This window comes from Rhipicephalus sanguineus, chromosome 11, assembly GCF_013339695.2.
Source record: "Rhipicephalus sanguineus isolate Rsan-2018 chromosome 11, BIME_Rsan_1.4, whole genome shotgun sequence".
Classification (NCBI taxonomy): Eukaryota; Metazoa; Arthropoda; class Arachnida; order Ixodida; family Ixodidae; genus Rhipicephalus; species Rhipicephalus sanguineus.
Window position 1 is genome coordinate 100699114 of NC_051186.1, and position 23861 is coordinate 100722974.

A 23861-nucleotide genomic window follows, 5' to 3' on the forward strand; every position below is an offset into this window, starting at 1 on the left:
GAGAGTGCCTCAAGCCGTTGTACGTGAGAATTGCATATGTAATATGCGTGTTAATATTCAGACTGCGCGCACGTCTAGCAGCGTAGCATCAATGAAACCAATAATTTCAGCTGATACTATCCTGATTATGTTGCTGCTCGCCATTTTACTTCATTTACAAGGAACCGGTGCACAGAACGATGTGGAGGCAAGAAGGGACGAACTAGGTAGGGAAATATCTTAACCTTTTTTTGAAGGCGAAGTATTTCTTAGCGAACCTCAGACAGTTTGGCAGTTTCTATCTATCTATCTATCTATCTATCTATCTATCTATCTATCTATCTATCTATCTATCTATCTATCTATCTATCTATCTATCTATCTATCTATCTATCTATCTATCTATCTATCTATCTATCTATCTATCTATCTATCTATCTATCTATCTAGCCGCCTAAATCTGGGCGGACCTCTCTTCCAGTCTTCTCGATAACGTGTAGTATACCGAAATTGGCATAGCAGGGGATCAGTGTATGTCGAACACGATTAACTCACTGGTCATGACAATAGGAGCACAAAACGCCTGTCGCGTATGAAGTCCTTTCTCTCAGTCACCTGTGGCAGATACCCGCATACCACAGTTCATGTTATGCGGGTATGTGCCCCGAATGATTCGCAGTCTCAATCAACACATTAACGGTTATCTGCGAACCAAACATAGAAAAACCTCTCAAACTATCAGGGTACGAAGCTTTTGTTTCTTCAACGTGCGAGGAACGCAGCAAGGTGGTTGTATACATTCGCACGGATTTTACGTATGTTCACCACGCAGTTCAACCACATGATGACAATCAATATGTCTGTTTACGTGTAAGAAAGGAGAAAGTGTCATTCACACTCATTGGTGTCTACATATCGCCAGCCGGACGATTTGAACAGGACAGACTACGAGACATATTGTCAGCAACTAGTGGCCCTTGGGTCATAACTGGTGACTTCAACGCACATCACTTACTTTGGGGTAGTTCGACGATCAACGCTAAAGGAAGAAACCTCGTGTCATTCGCCTCTAAGCACGACCTGTGTTTTATAAATGATGGCAGTCCTACATACCTGCGGGGGCTTACGTACAGCAGTTGCCTAGATTTGACCCTGGTATCCAGAAGCTTCCGGTCGCAAGTCCAGTGGTTTTCAGACATTGAAACACATGGTAGTGACCACATTCCAACTTATGTGCGAATCAGAGGTCTTACCAACTCGTCCTCTAGGAATAAAATACGGAGAATCGATTGGCAAAAATTTCAGCGTCTCATGGAAAATGCATGCCGAGAAGACTTTGGCCATAACTTGGAAGATGTTATCAAAGAGGCAATGAGAGAAGCTTCCTGCATGCTCCCGTTTGCCGGCAAGCGTTCAGACTTTGACGTTGAACTGGAGAAACTGTGCACGCTTCGCCGAAGGGCGGAAAGGAGATACAGACGCACGAAGGCAATATGTGACTTAAGGCTGGCACGGCGCATACAGAAAAAAGTCCAACGACGTTTGGACAAACTTGAAGAGCAGCACTGGAAATCATTCTGCGAGTCATTGGATCCTCGCAAGCCATTGTCACGCATCTGGAGCACTATTCGTGGCTTGCGCTCGACTCCCCAACAAAGACATCCTTTCATGGCTCTAGCCCTACATCTAGGCCGCACCCAACTTGAAGTGACGAATGAATTTTGTACGCGAATCGCTGGTGTGTGTGCCATGCCCGCTTCCGCCGTTCAGAGTGTTTTTCCTGAGCCCCGGATCCCAGAAATGGACAAAGATTTCACTATGGAAGAACTGGACGCATCCTTGGCGGCTTCCCGACGATCATCTTCACCAGGGCCTGATGGCGTCACCTACGCCGCTTTAGCCAACCTTGAAAAAGAGGCCAGAGGAAAGCTGTTGAGATATTACAACCACTCATGGCATGCTGGCATTGTTCCCCAGCAATGGAAGATAAGTCGGCTTGTGCCACTACTCAAACCAGGAAAGTCTCCATTCGATTTGACGTCATTTCGCCCTATTGCTCTGGCAAGTTGCGTCGGGAAAGTCATGGAAAGGATGATACTTCTACGCCTAGAATGGTATCTCGAGCGCTACAATGTGTACCCAGACTGCATGACGGGCTTTCGGCGAGGCAGGTCATCCGTTGACAACGTCATTGACCTCACAACCTTTGTCCAGCAGCAAAAGTGCCTCAAGCGCATATCACTGGCGCTATTTCTCGATGTGAAAGGGGCGTACGACAACGTAACACATGACGCGATCCTCGAGTCCTTGGAGGCTGTCGGCATTGGCGGTCGGATGTTCCACTGGATCCGCGATTATTTGACGAGGAGGTCCTTCTTTGTGCAGACAGAAGATGGTCCCACTGCCAACCACTATACTTCCCGTGGCGTCCCACAGGGCGGGGTATTGAGCCCCACTTTGTTTAATCTTGTGATGGTCGGCATTCGTGAGCTTTTACCAAGTACTGCTCACATATCAATATATGCTGACGACATTTGCCTTTGGTCTTCGGCTGTGACCCGTCTTCAAGTGCGCGCAAGAGTCCAGCAGGCTGCCACCTTAACCTGCTCATATCTCCGCAAACAGGGTCTTTCTGTCTCTACCGAGAAATGTGCGTTGGTCGCGTTTACACGCAAGGCCATGACACCATATCCTGTTATTATCAACGGCCAAAATGTCTCGTACCAGAAGAACCATCGCTTCCTAGGTGTGATTATTGACAGGGATCTTTCGTGGAGCGCCCACTGCGTTTACATGAAGAGAAGACTAATTTCCATAGTTCACATAATGCGCTTCCTCTGCGGGAAAACTTGGGGCACATCGATACGTTCCATGATGCAGCTTTACAGAGCACTGTTTCTGGGATTTTTACGTTACAGCTTGCCGATGCTGGCCAATACATGCAAGACGAACATCCGCACCCTCCAAAGTTTGCAAGGCCAGGCACTACGCACGTGCTTAGGATTACCACGCTGCACCTCCACGCACGGGACAATTACGATCGCAAGAGAGCATCCGATTCCAACATACGTCACTACTGACAATTTAAGAGCTCACATTAGACATCTCTGCCGAGTTCCCGGTCACCATATTGCTGCGTTGCCACTTCAGAGACCGCAAGCCATGTTTTCAAAGATTGTTTCGACTCATAGAGAATGCCTTCCGTCGGGCTTTACTCCAGCAGCAAGACCACTGTCGCCTCCGTGGTGCCTACAACAACCACAGGTACGCCTCACAATTCCGGGAATAACGAAGAAGAGCCGTCATTCGACAGTGGCTCTACGACAGGCGACATTGTCACTACTCAACGAGGAGTATGGCCAAAGGACACACATTTATACCGATGGATCAGTCTTAGCCGACAGCTCCACAGGTGCTGTTGTTATTCCGGCCTACCAAGTGACTGTCAAGTTCAGGGTGTCACACGGGACGACATCAACAGCAGCGGAGCTTGCCGCCTTACGTGCTGCTATCCTTTATATCGCGGAAGCCCAGCCTCAAAAGTGGGCTGTCTTTTGCGACTCTAAGGCATCCCTTCAGAGTCTGCAATCAGCATTACGACGAAGGGTGCACGAGCAGTTAGTGAACGAAATGAGAGAAGCTCTTCACCAAGCTTTATCGAAGGGACATGACGTTGTGTTCCAATGGCTGCCGGGACATTGTGGTATTGTGGGTAACAACCTCGCTGATGATGCTGCTCGGTCCGCTCACGAGGATGCCCAGACAACCCCAATACCCTTGTCGAGGATAGACGCTGCAAAGGGTCTACGCTCGTTCGCTGACACCATGACGCAAACTTGGTTGAGTGACCCCAGTGTCTGGAACCGTCGCCTGCATGAACTAGACCCATCGAGGAAGCTCCAAGTTCCATCGCACCTCTCCCGCCGTGATGCAACTTTACTGTGCCGCCTGTGGTTAGGAGTAGCTTTCACGAAGGCGTACTCTTTTCGCATAGGAATGGCAGACACCTCAAAATGTGACTCGTGCAATAGCAACGAAACGATAGAACATCTACTGTGTTTCTGTGGACGTTTTGTGAACGAACGAAACGTTCTGCGCGATGCGTTGAACAAGTTAGACGACAGACCGTTTTCCGAAGAGAAGATCCTCGGATCGTGGCCCTACGCATCGCAGGCCAGCAAAGCGACGCGAGCATTACTGCTGTTTTTAAGATCGACCGGCTTAAACGACCGCTTGTAGGCATTCAATGGACAGGTGCATATGTACCCTGACAATGCCTTCTTCCCTCTTCTTTCTTTCTTTTAATCCCTTCATCCCTTCCCCCCAGCGTAGGGTAGCAAACCGGACGCGCGTCTGGTTAACCTCCCTGCCTTTCCTTCATTTCCTTCCTCCTCCTCCTCCTCCACGGTGAACATACGCATGAAACGCAAGGCAAGCGAGGGAGCTGAAGACAGAACACCTCTGGAAGACGCTCGACCCATCCACTCGTCCACGTGGTCCGCCAGAATGACGCAGTGTTCTCTTCATTTCATTTGGGGCTGGGCGATGGCTTCATGCTGACAGAGGATGACGTCAGATTGACTGAGAGCCGCTAAGTGCCCTGACGGCATACAGCTATACTGCAGCGATGCGGGCGCCGACCGCTACAACGCACTTTGCCTTGACATCGCGCACAGCGTGTTATGTCATTCGATAACACAAGTGGCTATAAGAATGAGCAGGTTCACAGGCATTCCCTGACCAAGGTGGTAACATGAAGGCCAGCGAAATGAGTAGCCTGCAGGCCTCAATTTACCTGAGCATCGGCAAGCCGTACATGGTCACGGCCAACATCGACGCTACGGCCTCGTTAATGGAAACATGGGCACCTTGTGGTACATCGAACATGACGAACACGGCAACATGTTGCTACTGTGGCTTGAACATTTCTCATGTCCCTGCTAGGCACTGTCGACCCAGCCAGGACGAAGCACATCACTGCCGCACACCCTCAATAGAATTGAAATCAGTGCCCGAGGGACTGCGAAGCACCACAACCACGACATACACCATAAAATATTTCGTGTAAGAGGGCCCAGTTTGCCCTTGCGCAAGCGAATACCCTAACTGTATATAAGTCACAAAGGGCTACAGAAGCCCAGCTAGTCTTCGAATACCATAAGCGCCATCCACTGAAGTTGGTTTACGTACCACTATCAAGGGCTACCAGCTTCGACGGCCTATATCTCACCAACGCAAAAGGTGACTTCAAGTGCCTTCAAGTGACTTCAATAGAGCCGAGATGTCGCCGGCTCTATCGACACAGTCTGTCGACGTTATGACCCGGTTGGCAAACAGGCCTCTAGCATTGTCTTGGACCGGGCTACCACCTTCAATGGGTGCCACAACCAGAACAATCACATCAAGCTCGCCGCTCTCAACGTAAGTGTGTACGACTTCGAAAGAGACGCTCTGCTCAGAGAAATTGGCGTGTTAGCACTTTCTGAAACCTGGAGCGATGAGCCCACTCACTCCTATAACTTAATTCAAATGTGTCGTCCACAGCAAGGGGCTTCATTGCAGCTGCGGCAGTGTGGGCACATATAGGAACACGGGGATGCGCAACTTCAACGTAAGCCGCATCCCACTTCGCCGGCCGCCAGACACCGAAAAGACAGAGACAAGCAGCGGAATCGGCGAGATCTGCGTTGCTCACATCAGTCACAACAACGAAGACATTGCGCTCGCCCCCGTCTACATGAGAACTGTCAAGAACCCCTTCCGCACATGCACACAGTTTCGTGAAACGTGCGAGTTCTCCTTGATAGCGGACAAGTATAAGCACTACATATCGGTTTGCCATATCTGGTGTTGGTAATACTTACGTTGCTGTTGGCATCCTTACGCAACTGCAAACAACTGGTTATATAACACATGTGCTAATATTCAACATATGTGCGGGGGTATACTATTCGCGCCTATCTTTAGCGTCATTTCGTAACGTCTCGCTCAATGTAAAAAAAGCCGGCAGATCCCACGCATTGTGGGAATCGATGTAATGCGAAGCAGCCAGCAAAGAGCTGCATACATCGTCTTGTATGTCATTGAGGAAAATGCGTGTCATGGTTTTCATGTTAACTCCTATTATTTATGTTCGTCACACAGTCACATCGCGCAAGACCAATTCCGGGGTAGATCAAGCTAGCGAAACAGCCACCAGCGCGCCATGAGCGTGGCACGTAAGTCATGCTGTACATGACATGCGTGTCATGATTTTCATGATAACTCGTGTTATTTATGTTCGTCACACGGTCACGTCGCAAGATACCAATTTTGGTGTATATCAATCTAGCGAAACGGCCGCCAGCGCCCCATGAGCGTGGCACGTAAGTCATGCTGTACATGACATGCGTGTCATGATTTTCATGATAACTCGTGTTATTTATGTTCGTCACACGGTCACGTCGTAAGAGACCAATATTGGTGTATATCAAGCTAGCGAAACGGCCGCCAGCGCCCCATGAGCGTGGCACGTAAGTCATGCTGTGCATGACATGCGTGTCATGATTTTCATGATAACTCGTGTTATTTATGTTTGTCACACGGTCACGTCGTAAGAGACCAATATTGGTGTATATCAAGCTAGCGAAACGGCCGCCAGCGCACCATGAGCGTGGCACGTAAGACATGCTGTACATGACATGCGTGTCATGATTTTCATGATAACTCGTGTTATTTATGTTCGCCACACGGTCACGTCGCAAGATACCAATTTTGGTGTGTATCAATCTAGCGAAACGGCCGCCAGCGCCCCATGAGCGTGGCACGTAAGTCATGCTGTGCATGACATGCGTGTCATGATTTTCATGATAACTCGTGTTATTTATGTTCGTCACAAGGTCACGTCGCAAGATACCAATTTTGGTGTGTATCAATCTAGCGAAACGGCCGCCAGCGCCCCATGAGCGTGCCACGTAAGTCATGCTGTGCATGACATGCGTGTCATGATTTTCATGATAACTCGTGTTATTTATGTTCGTCACACGGTCACGTCGTAAGAGACCAATATTGGTGTATATCAAGCTAGCGAAACGGCCGCCAGCGCCCCGTGAGCGTGGCACGTAAGTCATGCTGTACATGACATGCGTGTCATGATTTTCATGATAACTCGTGTTATTTATGTTCGTCACAAGGTCACGTCGCAAGATACCAATTTTGGTGTGTATCAATCTAGCGAAACGGCCGCCAGCGCCCCATGAGCGTGGCACGTAAGTCATGCTGTGCATGACATGCGTGTCATGATTTTCATGATAACTCGTGTTATTTATGTTCGTCACACGGTCACGTCGTAAGAGACCAATATTGGTGTATATCAAGCTAGCGAAACGGCCGCCAGCGCCCCGTGAGCGTGGCACGTAAGTCATGCTGTGCATGACATGCGTGTCATGATTTTCATGATAACTCGTGTTATTTATGTTCGTCACAAGGTCACGTCGCAAGACACCAATTTTGGTGTGTATCAATCTAGCGAAACGGCCGCCAGCGCCCCATGAGCGTGGCACGTAAGTCATGCTGTGCATGACATGCGTGTCATGATTTTCATGATAACACGTGTTATTTATGTTCGTCACACGGTCACGTCGTAAGAGACCAATATTGGTGTATATCAAGCTAGCGAAACGGCCGCCAGCGCACCATGAGCGTGGCACGTAAGTCATGCTGTACATGACATGCGTGTCATGATTTTCAGGATAACTCGTGTTATTTATGTTCGTCACACGGTCACGTCGCAAGACACCAATTTTGGTGTGTATCAATCTAGCGAAACGGCCGCCAGCGCCCCATGAGCGTGGCACGTAAGTCATGCTGTGCATGACATGCGTGTCATGATTTTCATGATAACACGTGTTATTTATGTTCGTCACACGGTCACGTCGTAAGAGACCAATATTGGTGTATATCAAGCTAGCGAAACGGCCGCCAGCGCACCATGAGCGTGGCACGTAAGTCATGCTGTACATGACATGCGTGTCATGATTTTCAGGATAACTCGTGTTATTTATGTTCGTCACACGGTCACGTCGCAAGATACCAATTTTGGTGTATATCAATCTAGCGAAACGGCCGCCAGCGCCCCATGAGCGTGGCACGTAAGTCATGCTGTGCATGACATGCGTGTCATGATTTTCATGATAACTCGGGTTATTTATGTTCGTCACACGGTCACGTCGTTAGAGACCAATATTGGTGTATATCAAGCTAGCGAAACGGCCGCCAGCGCCCCATGAGCGTGGCACGTAAGTCATGCTGTACATGACATGCGTGTCATGATTTTCATGATAACTCGTGTTATTTATGTTCGTCACACAGTCACGTCACAAGATACCAATTTTGGTGTATATCAAGCTAGCGAAACGGCCGCCAGCGCACCATGAGCGTAGCATGTAAATCATGCTGTACATGACATTCGTGTCATGATTTTCATGTTATGACTTGTCATTTATGTTCGTCATACAGTCATGTTACGCCATACCAATTTTGGTGCACATTCGATTAACCAAGCGAGCAGGAGAGCACAAAGTCGTAGGCGGCTAGATAGATAGATAGATAGATAGATAGATAGATAGATAGATAGATACGGTCAAAGTCGCAGAAGTTCGCTAAGAAATGCTTCGCATTTAAAATTACGCCACAGTCACCTCCCCGCCGCATGCTTCGCATTACATAGATTCCCGTGGTACGTGTCATCTGCCGAATTTATTTAGAGGAGAAAGAGCACTTAGAAGTATATGAACGGATTGATAAGCTTCGTCAGTACTGTGAGTACCCCTCCGACATTGTCGCATGATAATTAGTAAGCAGTGCACAGTTTAGCCCAAATAGAAAATGTTGTTTCGTAGGTTGCAGTTTGCTTGCTGACAGTAAGCGTGGCTGTAAATCGTATGAGGTCAAAACGTTGAATAAATGACTTGCGCTTCTTTGACAAAATAATAATAATAATAATAATAATAATAATTATAATAATAATAATAATAATAATAATAATAATAATAATAATAATAATAATATAATAATAATATTCATTGAAATGAGCTCGAATCATAAATTATGCTTGATCCTTCTTGCTGTTTATATATTTTGCACCTTGCAGATGTTTTTAGGCTAAATGTAGTCTAAATGACTATTCCGATTCGCTGAGATGCGTTTTACAAAACATCCCAAAATGCTATTTTAGAGCGCAGCTCTTAGGCGCCCGTTGCTGCGTTGAGCGGCGTCACCGTCGTTTTCGTCGTCGGCGGCGTACCGATAGACATGGAAGAATAACCGCTAGACATGAAAAGGAAAACGAGAAAAAAAAAACAATAATCGAATGGGATTTGAACGCGGACGATCTGCGCGACAGTTGAGTATTCTACCACAGATCCGCGGTGGTTTTTTTTTCTGTATTTCCAGATATTAGGAAACACTTTCTGACCGCACCGCTGTTAGCATATGGTTGAGATTACAAAACTTTCATTTTGATCAGAGCATCCATCAATACCAACCCTTCTTCGTCATATTCCAATTTCCGAAAATCGCATGGGGTACCGATTGTTTACTTTGTAGGAAACCTGAATCTATAGAACATGTATTTGTAGACTGTTGGAGTGCGGCCTCCTTATGGGATATTATGCAAAGAACCCTTAAAAAGAATTACCGCTCACGCCACACGGTATTCGTTATTTAGCTACAGGTCAAGGCACTGTGCCCTATGACATGTTTTTTCTCCTCGGTCTTCACAGTACTTGGAGAAAGCGCATGGCTGTAAGGAACTGTGACATAAATCCGAGACCGGTGAACTCTTACATTACCGAGTTGGTGAGCAGACCACAGATTCGAAGAAGAAGAAGTTGCGCGGCGGCTGTGCTGCTTTGCTTGTCTCTCTTCAATCTTTCGATATATCTGCCTCAAGTCACTTCACCATCTACACGCTGAACTCCGGGGCATCAGGTATGCTTCCGGCAGCGGGTGCGGTGCCTTCGGGGCCGCACCCTGTCAAAGCTCCTGAGATCCAGCCAGATCAACTTCTGAAGGTGCATGCGCCGGCAACGAGCCTTGGGACATGCTCTGCCTCTGGAATGCAGCCTGGCGCAACTTCGGGCCACAGCTCGAAGTCATCTGCCGAGAACTTCTCACTTCCACTGGCCCAAGGTGCTCCGAGCAAGAACATCTCCTGCCTTGACGCCGGGCTACCTGAAGGTCAGGACGATTTTTCGGACATGTCCGATTCCTCTGCCACTATTACCTACATGGACGCTTCCGTAAACTCCTCTGATGACTCAGATAAAGGCAGCGTAGTACTGCCACCTAAGCGATGTCGTGGATCGAAGAGATCTCGCATGCCACTAAGTTCAACGCCTGTTGAAAATATGCCGAGACCAAACCTTACTGTTATATTCAAGCCACAAAATCCTGAGCAAATCATAACGCGCTTCAACCCACTCACATTGAAAGCAGCCTTTGAAGCGGTAGTACCAGATGGCGTGCTACAAGTGCGACCTAATGAACGTCTAAATCTTCTCGCTGTGGACACACGCAGTGCAGAAGTCTCCGAACGTCTTCTGAAAATAAAAAATATTGGGGAAATCGCGCTTCAGGCTTACGAGCCGCGGCCCAACAACTGTGGAGTCGGCGTCATCAAGGGAGTACCTACGGACCTTGATCAACAGGATATTTTCTCGGCACTCCTTCAAAGGGCTCCTGTCAAGTCAGTACGGCGACTTGGAGCGTCGGAAAATGTTCGCATTGTGTTTGCCACAGAAAGTGCTCCTGAGCATGTTATATTGGGATACACACGTTATCGCGTGTACAAGTACATTGAGTCACCGAGACAATGCTCCAAGTGCCAACGTTTTGGACACGTGGCTGGTACCTGTCGGCTGCAAGCGCGGTGCTCGCGCTGCGGAGGTAACCACGAGCGATCCTCCTGCGGAACTGAAGAACCACAGTGTCCAAACTGCAAGAAAAAGCACGAGTCTACGTCACCTCGTTGTCGTGTATTGCGCAAAGAGAAGGAAATACACAACTACAAGAAGAATAACAATGTTGGATACTCTTCTGCAAAGGCGGTCGTGTGCAAGCAGCGGAACGCTTCCAGCAGGCATAGTGGTGAAAAGACGCCTGTGAACAACACAAGTGCATCGGAAAAAGCATTTGAAACGACACCACGAATTGACGACACGGATGAATTCCCATCTCTGCCGCCTCGCCCAACGGCACAAACATCGATTTTGACTACAACTGCAGCTGCAGCTCCAATTAATGTTCCGACTGTTGGAGTTCAGCAGAGCACAGCTGGTCCGTCGACAAGACCACGGTCCTCATATCCATGGAGTGGACCGCGAGAGCGCAGCACTCGGCAAGGCAACGAAACCACATTCTCATTGTTATCTGCTCTTGTCGACGCTGCTCGCAGCTTCCTCGCACCCATGTCTTCTCTGGTCGCAAAAGCCATCTTGACACTGCTGGACCTTATTTTGCCTATTCTGGAAAAATGGCGCTAGCAACGCAACAACTCAGCTTGACCAACATCCGAAACAACGCCACCATATTTCAATGGAACGCCTGCAGCCTCCGCTGTCGTCTCTCGGACTTCAGGCAATTTGTACACAAGCACCGCTTCCCGGTAATCGCAATTTCGGAATCCCGAGTGCGCACCAGCATTCGCCTTTCTGGATACACTCTCATTTTTTCGTCGACTGGAGTGGATACCAATAGAGTCATGTTGGCGGTCCGCAATGATCTGACTTTTAAGGCTCATTACCTGCCAGTTGACACGTCAAACGAATATGTGGCAGCGACAGTAAAGTGGAACAATTTGACATTTACGGTGATTGCGGCATATATACCTCCTCGAGCAAGATTTGACGTGGACAGACTGCAAGAAGTACTAGATGCGACACCTGGACCGCACATTTTAACAGGGGATTTCAACGCACATCACCCAGCCTGGGGTGGCAGAAGATCGTCTGCACGAGGTCGGCGTCTTCTCGAAGTAGCTCACAAAAATGACCTGGTAGTTCTCAACGACGGTCGGCCAACCTTCTACCAGGGAGATCGATCCAGTGCGCTAGACGTCACCATGATGTCCTCTTGCCTCACGCGGGCGGCAACCTGGTTCCCAGATATTGAAAGTCACGGCAGCGACCACGTGCCAACGTACATCTCTTTGGGCTGCCCTCTGCAGCATATAAAAGGCAAGATTGTTCGCTGCACTGACTGGGAAGTGTACAGCGCGACTCTCGAAGATTCATACTCATCTGAGATGACCTACGACGAATTTGTGGATGCTATATGTCAAACAAAGCACAGTAGCACTAAGCATCTCAAGCCGCCTGGGAATCGCAAAACGGCTGACATTGAGTACGAGAGACTTCGAGCAATACGCCGCAGATCTGAGAGGCGTGCTCGTAGAACGCTATCTATAGACGACATTCGCGAAGCCAGGCGAACGCAGAAACGCATTCAACGTCATCTAGACAAGCTGGACAGGCGACAGTGGCGCACTTTCTGCTCCAAGCTTGATCCCAGAAAACCTCTGTCTAGAATATGGAATATAGCGCGAAGCTTGAGGATCCCGCCGACACAACTGCATCCTTTTAGTTCTGTTGCACTATCCCGCAACGTCAGTGAGTTGGACATGGCGGAGGCTTTTTGCTACAAGATAACTACAGCAACGGCGATCGCAACCATACCACGATTGGCACAGAATGTCTCTGCTGCTGTGACAGTAGACACTAGTGTGACGGACGAGCCGTTCTCGTTCCAGGAACTGCTCGGCGCCCTGGCTTCAGTAAACAAAACATCATCTCCTGGACCTGACTCCATCAGCTATGCTGAGCTGTCGCATCTGGGTGACAAGGCGAAGATGCACCTTCTTGCTATCTTCAATGCCAGCTGGAAGAGGGGTCGACTCGAACCTAGTTGGAAACGGGCTCGAATCATCCCTGTCCTCAAACCTGGCAAGACTCCAACAGATATAAACTCCTATCGTCCGATAGCTCTTCTCAGCTGTGTGGGGAAGATTATGGAGAAGATGGTGCTGATGCGTCTGGATTGGGTTCTGGTGAGCGCTAACGCCTATCCCCCACAGATGTCGGGTTTCAGAAAGGGCCGCAATAGCATAGATAACGTCATCAGTCTTGCCAACTGCATTAGGCTTAACAAACTTGCACATAACATTACCATTGCTGTGTTCCTTGACATCAGGGGCGCATTTGATAACGTGACACACGAGGCGATCTTACACACTCTGAGGTCTGCAGGAGTCAGTGGCTGTATGTACAGCTGGATTTCTGACTATCTCACTGACCGGTTGGTGTACATGACTACGAAAGACGGCGACACCACTTTTCATACAGTGCCTCGTGGGGTCCCTCAGGGTGGTGTATTAAGCCCGACTTTATTTAATGTTTCGCTCATTGGTCTGGAAAAATGTGTCCCTGCATCGGTTGAGTTATCCTTATATGCAGATGACATCTGCATATGGAGCAGTGGCCGCAACCGTCGAGTACTACGCGGAAGACTGCAGAAGGCCATTAAATCCATTGAGACTTTTTTACGAACACGTGGGCTATCCATATCACCCGACAAGTGTGCCGCCATTGCCTTTACCAAACGGGATATGTCGCACTACAAGTTAAAGATTGCGGGCTCTCACATCCCATACGTGTCAAGTCACAAATTTTTGGGAGTGATCTTCGACAGATCCATGACGTGGTCTCCTCACATTCGATCACTAAAAGAGAAGCTCGCATCATACGCGAACATCTTCCGCATGATGTCAAGTAAAGCTGAAGGCTGCTCCGTGAGTGCACTGCTGCGAATGTATACAGCATTATGTGAAGGTCTCCTGCGGTACAGTCTTCCTGCACTACAGGGCCTCACCAAATCAAATATTCAGGTGCTCACGAGCATGCAAGTCAAAGCCTTGAGGGTGTGCCTAGGTTTACCGAAAAATACATCGACAGTCGGGACCTTGACAGAAAGCAAACGTCTTTCGGCTGCCCTGCTAATGAAGCAAGAGTTCCTCCGAGTCTGTCTGCGTTTTGCGGCAAGGGTACAAGATCATCCACTTGCTTCAGTCAGCATTTCTGAGGTGCGAATGTTACTCCCCCCGACGTATGAACAGCCGTCGATATTGTCGGGGCCTCCATGGCAGCTTCCTTCCTGGACGATAGTCACGACAGTGCCGGGGTTCAAGAGCAAGAGAAACACACCTGGGCCAGCGTTGACGTACTTCGCTCTTGAACACATCAACACCAACTATAGAACCCGCCGTCACGTTTATACAGATGGGTCTGTCACAGATGGATCATCTGCTATAGGTGTGTGGATACCGTCGGCGAATGTCACCATCACAGCCACTCTCAGCCACCGTACATCCGCCGCTGCCACTGAGCTGGCTGCATTGCGGAGGGCGCTTGCATATATTAAAGATCAGAGACCCGACTCTTGGGTGATATTCTCCGACTCACGAGCCGCACTGCAGTCCCTGAAATCTCCACGTACGCAAGACCAACTAGTCCTAGACATCAGGCGCCTAGGCAATAATGCTCATGAACTACACCACGATGTAGTACTGCAGTGGCTGCCCGCTCACTGCGGCATCGAAGGGAATGTTCGAGCTGACTCCGCTGCCAGAGCTGCGCATGACACAGCATCTGAGGAAATTGAAATTCCTTTTTCAAGAAAAGACGCAGCGATTCTGGTGTCTGCGTTCGCGCGTAATCTGCAGAGAACAATATGGAGCGATGCGAACAACCAGTATGGACCGCTGCACAGAATAGACCCGACGTGTAGCTTTCATGTGCCGCAGGGATTAACCAGACAAGATGAAACTTGCATTCACCGGCTGAGACTCGACGTTGCCTACACGAAATACTTCAAGCACAAGATCAGGCAGTCGGACTCACCCATGTGCACCACATGTAACACTCGGGAAGACCTAAAGCACGTACTCTGCGACTGTTCCCAATACGACGCAGAACGACAGATTCTGAAGGAGGCACTTCATTTGCAACGCGGCACGAGCTTGGAGCTGCGGCACCTTCTCGGCCCGTGGCAAGACAACAGTTGTGCGATGCGCAGCACAAAAGCGCTGTTGGCGTTTTTGAGGAACACTCAGCTTAACCAAAGCCTGTGAAGGACTCTTCTTATGTATATATGTGTGTTTGTGACTGTATGTACTATTTGTGTGTATATGGTGTATATGTGATCATTGTATATACCATAATCACCCGACACCTGGAGTAGCAAGCCAGGCGACAAACCAGGCTAACCTCTCCGGGCATTTCATTAAAGAATCTTATCTCTCTCTCTCTCACAGAGCCACGCTGGTGATGAAACTCATTCACGAGATGACCATATAGTGGCGTCATGTCGGGCGAGGAATCGCGTTAACCTACGTAGTATAGCGTCCCAGAAGAGTAAGATCACAACCAGTCTTCATTTTGCAACAGCGCAAAAGACAAAAGACACAGAGGAAGACTTAAGAACACGAGCGCTGACTGACAACTGAGTGCTTTATTGAAACAAGACAGAAAAAGATTGATGTAAAATAACAGAACATGCGCGCGCAACCTTTGCACAGGACAAAAAGACTACAGGCTTGCAGCGTCGTTAGGTAATATTCAAGGAAGTCAACTCGCATTCGTGCAACGCAATAGACGGTGTGCTACCGCACGTGTCGCCATTTATTCAGATAGAGAATGTTTCAGCCATCTTCCTTATGCGAGAATTATTGTGCCCATAAACGGTGGTCGGCATCCACCAGCGGCACAGTGTACAGACAAATGGGAGTACGGTGTACCCTTTAGAGAGTTATGGTGCACCCGCAGGCGAATGTTGAGGCAGCGCCCCGTTCGCCCCGCATAAACCTTACCGCATGAAAACGGAATAGAATAAAAGACATTGTTTTGGCAAGGGACAAACGGCATGCAGTGCTTGACTGTGCAAATTCTGCTGCACGACACATTCACACCTGGGGACAACTTATCAATTCTGGCATACCGGCAGTTCAGCCTATTTTTGGCGCAAAGTAGACATCAACATTGAGCTTCTCAGCAATCGTTTTCATACGGCGAGAGGTACCACGAATATTCGAGTCACCGCTATCCTCTTACCCTTTCCTGATTTGGTACTATGCGATTCTGCTTGAACATTTTGAACATTGTTCGAAAGTTTTAATGATGCGGAAACGCTGACGTCAAAGGGGATACCTTCATGTTTCAGACGTTGACCTCGAGATAAAAGGCATTTTGTGGGCACAACACTTTGTCAGGGCAGATAAGACGTTGTTAACAGCAATGCCAGATTTTACAATTTTTTAGAATGACTGGAGGAACAGCTGACCAAGGGCTTCTTAAGCCTGGGGGCAAACTCCCAGCAAACGTGTTCCTCATTAAACATGAGAGACAAATTCAAGAACTGAATTGCCCCTTCCACAGGACCCGCACGCATGATCTGCTTTTTCTCTTCTTTGTTTTTCTGTTTTCTTTGAATAAAACACTCAGTTGTCAATCAGCACTCGTGTGGTTAAGTCATCTTCTGTGTCTTTCGTTCTTTGCGCTGTACAAATTAAACCCCAACCAACTAGCCCAACTCTCCCTTTTTCCAGTCATCACACAATACTCATTGCGCAACGAACGTGTGGTTTAATGCTTCCCTAGAGACTGAAAAGTTATGAGGCATAATTCTTCATCGTCATCAGCCAACGCATCATCCACAAAGCGCACATAATGCCTTACAGATGTGTAGGGGGTACCTCGCTTATCAGCGGAAAGACGAATAATGGCGGAGTGGGTGCTGTCCTACTTCACACACACAAAAAAACATGGCTGATCCCTCAGTCATAGAAATCGGTATAACACGAAACTGAAACGTGTCTACACAGAAGTAGTGCTTATCGTGTAGTTATGTATGAGAGCTTGTACAATGTATCTTCGTGCTTGGCAGCTATAGCACCGATTGGCGTGCATGCACCTATGTTGACGCCTAGTTTGTAGAGGTTTTAGCTTGAGCCGCAAACGCGTGCTGGCCTCTGTCTCGCTCCACCAAGGCACGACATTCACCCGTCGAAATCGTGTCCTTTCTGCAACGCGTGTTGCAGCAGTTTGGTTAGTCGGTGCTCTCGCAATCGAAGTGGTCGGTGGTGGAGAATTCCCGTTGATGCGTGTGGAAGCTGCACTACTGCGATGAGCCGGCGCACGCTCACACGAAGCGAAAGGCAAAGAACGTAACAGCGTCTAGGCTGCCTCGGCGACGCCAGCGCGGCCATGCAGTGTCCCGCGCCGGTATCGAGACGGTTTAACCATGACCTCCGATATCGCGCGCAATGTCGGAGTAAGCGCTAGTAAGTGTCGATCGTGACGCATTACTTCTTTTCAGCTCTCACAGACAGCGCCACCGCCCCACTCCTCACGCTCCTCGCCGCCTACCCACACCGCCAGCGGAGAGCACCGTGCGAGAGAGAATGTGTGAGAGATAAAGGCGCATTCCTGCTGCGTCCAGCACATGCAAGGTAGCTGAGTTGGTTTAGCATCGGGCGCTTACCGTCGCGCCCGCAACGTCGTGGGTTCGATTCCCAGCGGCGGATCTTTTTCTTGATTTTCTTCTTTCTCACACATTGGCGTCCATTTTATGAACGTCATACCCGGTAACGGAAGTACTTGGTGGACCCCGGCATAAAACAGTTTCGTGTTGAAATTATGATTTATGGCGTAGTGGATACCTTGCATGTGTACTTGTATTTGTTGCCCCAAGAGAGTTTCGAAAGGGCTCTAGAAAGACCGCTCTTCCAGCTTTCGATGGGACTGTACTGCGCGTTCCGCGCAAGCGTGGCGTTTTAGAGCTCAGCTCTTAGGCGCCCGTTCCTGCGTTGAGCGGCGTCGCCGTTGGCGTCGGCGTAACCGATACGGCGAACGAGGAAAAAGAGAGCGAACGCGTAGCACTCGAGCGCTGACAGCTTCTGCTTCTGTGGCAATAAGTAAGGAATGTTACCTTGCTACGTCTGTGGGAAGCCAACATTCAAACACAGTTGGCGTTGCCCCAACACGAAGCTGTGCCCAGAATTCGCATTAGGCAGTATCGTAGTCATCGGTGATTTTTTATCTGAATTTAATTCTTAAGTGCCACTATTACAAGGCGAAAGCTCAAATGAACTGTTGTGCTAGCGTGTCATTCAGCTGTAATGTATGTTAATGCAAGATACTCTGTATAGGGTAACAAGAAATGATGTGTTTTATCAATTTGGTGGCTTCGTCAAACTGTACGACAATGTTGTGCGTTCAATAATGCTTTGTCAATGTAAACAACATGTTCGTGCCTCCGCTGCTGTATTTGCCAATAAGGGGGCCAAGGACCCCTGAAGCCATCCTTGAATGGCTTTTCTTTCACCTTCAGTCACACCTGTGCTAATAAACAAGTGAATAAAATCAAATCAATTAATCAAATATGCGTGTACTTGCTAAAAAATAAGGTTTCTGCATATTAAATATTTCGCGCGACTATGTTTTTCTGCGCACACGACGGAGTTTTTTATGCGTAAACAGTAATATTTTTTCTCCTGTTTTATCGAATATTGTTATTTCAGTATAGTAGTCAAGTACGGGACAAAAACGATGACGATGTAGATCTGATATAATAACATATTTGTTTGAGTTCTGTGTGCCAGAACAACGATATGATCATGGGAGACGCCTTGGTAGAGGCCACCGGAAATTTCGACCACCTGGGTACTTTAACTTGCACCTGAATTTAAGCACATGGGCCTCTAGCATTTTGCCTCCATCGGAATGCGGCCACTGTGGCCGGGATTCTATCCCACGAATTTCGGTTGAACAGTCGAACACCATAACCACTAGAACACCGCGGCGGGTGGATCTAATATAAGGTAAAATAGGATGTGCAGGTAGTACAAGCGCGCGTACTGCGCGGTCAGGCTTCATCGAATCGAACTCTGCGGTTTTTCCCGATCATAAATAGTAATCTTCCAAAGAAGAACATTGAGCTGGATACATATAAATAGATGGAGTGATCGTTAGTTATTTGCACTTCTCTCTGCTTCTGACATCTGAATAAAGAATGCAACATTTTTGAGAAGCGCAGTTAGCTAAAAAAATCATGATACGTAAGTTACGGTACCGCAATGCTACACAAGTAAGCTTAAATTTGTACATAACTGGAACGTGGTTCGAAACCAAATTCTTACATTCTTTTCCAGAATGCGATAGAAGAAATGGTCTATGTATTTATCCTACAGGTTGGTGTTTATTTTAGTATTCACGCAAATTTTCATTGATTGTTCCTTCTTTGTTAATACTATAACTGTTTTGAAATTATTTAGTTGAAAACCTGTTCATGCAGTGTTCTGTCACCGTTTTCAGAGGATATGCTAAAGTTCACTGAAAGTCGTCACTTGGGACAAATGATTCCGTTAAACATCAGTTGGAGCAGCAGAGGCTGTGATAATTTTACGCTGGTAGGCACAAATGTATTGCAGTCTATTAAACATACAATCGGAATTGTTTAGTTATATATATTATGTGCATGTGGAGTGACTACGCAAGCGCGACGCTCAAATAATAATATTGTGCTTAACGTCCTAAAACCACGATATGATCATGAGGGACGCCGCGATGCTCAAAGTGCTTTTCTAGAAACTCTTTATATTGTTCTCTCTTTTTTTCAAAACTCTGGTAGAAATGTCTTGAAGTCATGTCGCTAAAAATAATTTCGCTTGAAGTGATTTCATTTAAAAGTGTACTCTGACCGTATTATTCGGCATTCGTCTTCTTCAGCTGCATATTGCCAACGTTATTTTAGTCGTGAACGCCACCTTATCGAATTTCAAAGGTCAGCTTTAAATTCCATAGGAAAACATTGAGGCGTGTAATTTTGTGATTTGTAATCGATTACAGGAAAGATAGTAAATGAATGACAAGAATCATTCACTTTTTAACGCATCTAATTGATGGATGGATGGATGGATGAACAACTTTATTTTAGTCCTTCGGTGCGCGCGATTAGCGTGCAGCGGGCCGCTCCCACGTCGGGACAGAGAGGCCTTTTGAAGCACAGCTCTGGGCTGTCCATCTAATTGAAGCAATATTAAAATTACAGCACAATGTAATCGAGCACAAGTAATGCATTGCTTGTATCGTACCACGCACATGTCTGACCGTGGGATCGCATAGGCGTATATTCGTACCATGCGTCCCACCATGTGAATTGCGCAAAGAGTCGGTGGATTAAAGCCGCTTACCCGTTAGAAGAGCTCAGCCATAAGTCGGCGAGTAGGAGCCTGGTCGCGCACCACATCAGCCCAGAAAGCCACACGAGCCCTCCTGCGGTATTTGAAAGCCACTTCATTGAGCAACCGCCTGTGAAACTTGGCACTGTGTGTGTGATGTGAAATGTGTCTATCCTTCACTCTCTTTTACTCCCTTATTCCTCCTCCCCTTGTGTAGGGTAGCAAAGTGGACGCATAGTCTAGTTAACCTCCCTGCCTTTCCTACATTCCTTCTCTCTCTCTCTCTCAGCCATAAGTCATCATTATCATCAACATCAGCTACAATATTAACAAAGACTGGACCTACGTAGGTGCGCGTATTACCTTAGAGACGCGTAGTGGGCATTTCGCCACTTCGCAAAATCATGAATTATGGCGTAGTGGGTGCTGCGGCCTATGGGGCGCGAAATTCGTAGCCCAGCTTCCACGACTATCACTATGGACCAGTGGAAAATGATGCAACAAGAGTGTCAACAAACCCATAGTTCGCCTTCACAGCCCGAATCCTCTCCATAATCCCCAGCCCGAATCCTCGCCCATATAACCAGCCTTCATCTCGCTGACAAGACAATTCGAACTGTTGTAGCATAGACTGATACTAGCGTTAGTGGCACCACGATGCATACCGCTCTTGTGTGCACATCGATAACAGAGGCAGGCCAGGCATACTGGTCTGTGTCCGTTCCAGATATGGCGGTCTACCTTGGTGAGCTTGTCGCATACGTGGAGCGGCCGGTGTCATTCCGTTTGTTCAAGCTATTAGTAATTCTCTTCTTATTATTCTTACGGACTCGACGCAGGCTCTCTACGATATACGTAAAGTATATCGCTCCGCATCAGTCTCGGATAACAGTCACCGCCTTGCTGCTTCTCCAACTGTGCGGATACGTGTTCAGTGGGTGCCTGGAGCATTTTTACAGGACCTTGTCAAAGCAGATTTCGCAACTCACCCGCAAATTGTACCGCGCCTCCTTGTATGTTTTTCGGAAGAGGCTCACGGGCAAATGCTTTGGGAAAAAAAGTCCAACGTACAACACGAGCCGTTATACCACCATGTGGGTCAGAACTCTCTGGTGGATTAACCCTCCGAGAGGAGGTTGCGTTATGGAGGACTGGTGTCGGGTTTACGCTCCTTCCGTCTATGACCCCTTTCTGGCCGCAATAGTACCTGCGACACTATGGTGAACCGTCCTCATTCTGATACGCCACAATCCTTGATGTGGCAGTGACACATTTGCTGTGGACTTGCCCAGGTCTGCAATTAAGTCTTCTTCGTCACCTCCGTGCAACAGACGGAGGTGGCGAAGAAGTGTAATGTAGCCTGGCAGACCACCTGACGTTGATCGTTGGACCCACTGACCATACTATCGTTCACAGCGAGGTTTTCGGCGCGAATCAAATCTGTTCGTGTATCTCTGACACCACGTTTTACTATGTCTAAGGGCAATTTATATAAAAAAATGAGTTCACGGCAGGCAATGTCACGCGCACAGTGGTCCTTCCCCACACGTCTCGGTTGAGGTGCCCACAGGGAACCGAAGCATGGCGAGTGAATGACAAGGTGATGTGAACGGGGCCTGAAAAGGCTATCGTGTTCCATTCTTAAAGCGTCCGCCTAGTTTCTTGAAACATGCAGGTATGTGAGCATCATGGCCAACATAGGCATACATTTCACAGCTACCCTGGTCCTCCTCAAGAAAAGTAAGAAAATCATGGTCGAGAAACGGGTCAAGCTTGGAGATACAATCTCTTCAGTGTTATTGAATGCATGGTCACAAGAAGTGTTTAAAATACTAGACTGTGAAATCATTGAAAAGATAATAAGGATGGGCTGGCGGCTACGGATTCGCATTATCAACTCATGACCGTCAACTCATCGGTGTCATTGAAACGCAAAGTGTAAAACCATTTCATTTTCTGCATTGCCATACTATAGAGCAGAAACTCCGACAATAACAAAGAAACTCGAGAAGTTTGAAACTACACAGCGCGTGATGCAGCGAAAATATGTTAAGCGCTACGTTAGGATATGAGATAAATCCTCAGTGGATCGGAGACCAAAGAGGGGTAATTAGTATGCTAGTTGAGATCAACAAAACAGACTTTTCAGGTTACTTACTGAGGACAGGTAACCGATAGCCAGTTTGAGTAACGGAGTACCTCTAGAACAGAAGGGCGGCCCAGGACGGTCGAGGATTTATTAGGGTGAAGGAATTAATAAATTTTCAGGCTCAAATAGAATAAGCTCGTGCAGGACAAGGTGCGTTGGGAGCAGTAGGGTCACCGGCTGCTGACATACTAAAAGCTAGCTTACTGTGATTATAATTAACCAAAACGTTAATAGTCATGCACGTCCATATGGAAGTTTTTTAAAATTTTTGCCCATACTGAGAGTGCATATGACCGGCTTTCTTGCTGTAGGTAGCGTACTAGTTGGGGCATGCGCATTCTGCAGAAAGAGGTTACATTAATTTTACTGAAGGTTGCAAGAAGAGAGCGGATTCTTATTGGAAAGGCGCAACCCTATCGAAAACTCTCATATGAGACGTATGATACATATTCAATAAACTCACATGATCATACGAGAACACATATGATCCATATGTGTTCATACGAAATTATTGGATACGAGGCATATGTGTCATATGAGAATTTTCGATAGGGAAACGTCGGCAGAATGACAACTCCATATAGATTGTGTTATAATAATGCGTCTCATTGCTGTGTCCCTGATAAATGACCTTGTTTACATTATTGATTTTTTTACTGGTATTGAAGCCTGCAGCTGCCACGGAAGACTTCGTCTTGGACAACGCTCTCCAACCATGTACCATTACAACGCCAGGAACAACGAGTGTCTACCAGGCGGATATAGCGGCAACTGCAACGGGTTTAGGTCCCTCATTGTGTGCTTGGTGAGATGCTCACGAGGGTGGGCTTAGGCGAATGTGTTCACATTCACGGAAATATACGCGGTAATAAAGTTGTTCCTTCAGAGAGCACGAAGGTCGTGTGCGCCTTTACCTTGCGTGGCTAAGATGAGCCGAAATGAACTAACATAACACAGAGGATGCGCACTCGATCCAAGGTTGGGCGCAATATCGTTAAAAGTTATAACGTAGCCTGTCATGTACGCTACACGCTAAAACGTATGCTGACAGTCTCAAAAATGCTGAACATGTGTATGCAGAAATCCATTCAGAAAGATGAACATGGCAAACGTACAGGCCCATTAGGCGCACATGCATCTGCTATCCATCTACACTAGACTAGCAACCCTACTTCCCAATCAAATATGTAACATGCGCGAAAAGTCGACGGATCAATTTTAACACGACCTTTAAAACGTCTTTGGCCCGTTCTCTGACGAGTGTGTTCGATTTACTAATCTTTCTTGTAGACTTTGTGCACAGCTAATACACCGCCAAAAAGGGGATTTTTTTTTCAGAAGCGGCTCTAAAGAATCGTCATAGGTGTTTTGTTGTTGTTTTGAAAAACGGGTGTACCTCCTTAACACATATAGCGCACTGAAGGGACAGGAACACACAAAAAAACGCGCTGCGTCCACGTCCTT

The 23861-nt window shown here is 47.6% G+C and overlaps 1 long non-coding RNA gene across 1 annotated transcript; it reads left to right on the forward strand.

The window, feature by feature from the left end:
• The first annotated feature begins 68 nt into the window (after positions 1-68).
• Positions 69-23275, forward strand: LOC119373418 (uncharacterized). The gene is made up of 3 exons (XR_005179855.1): positions 69-206; positions 19220-19258; positions 23066-23275. It is a non-coding gene; the product is annotated as an uncharacterized LOC119373418 (long non-coding RNA).
• The last annotated feature ends 586 nt before the right edge of the window (positions 23276-23861 follow it).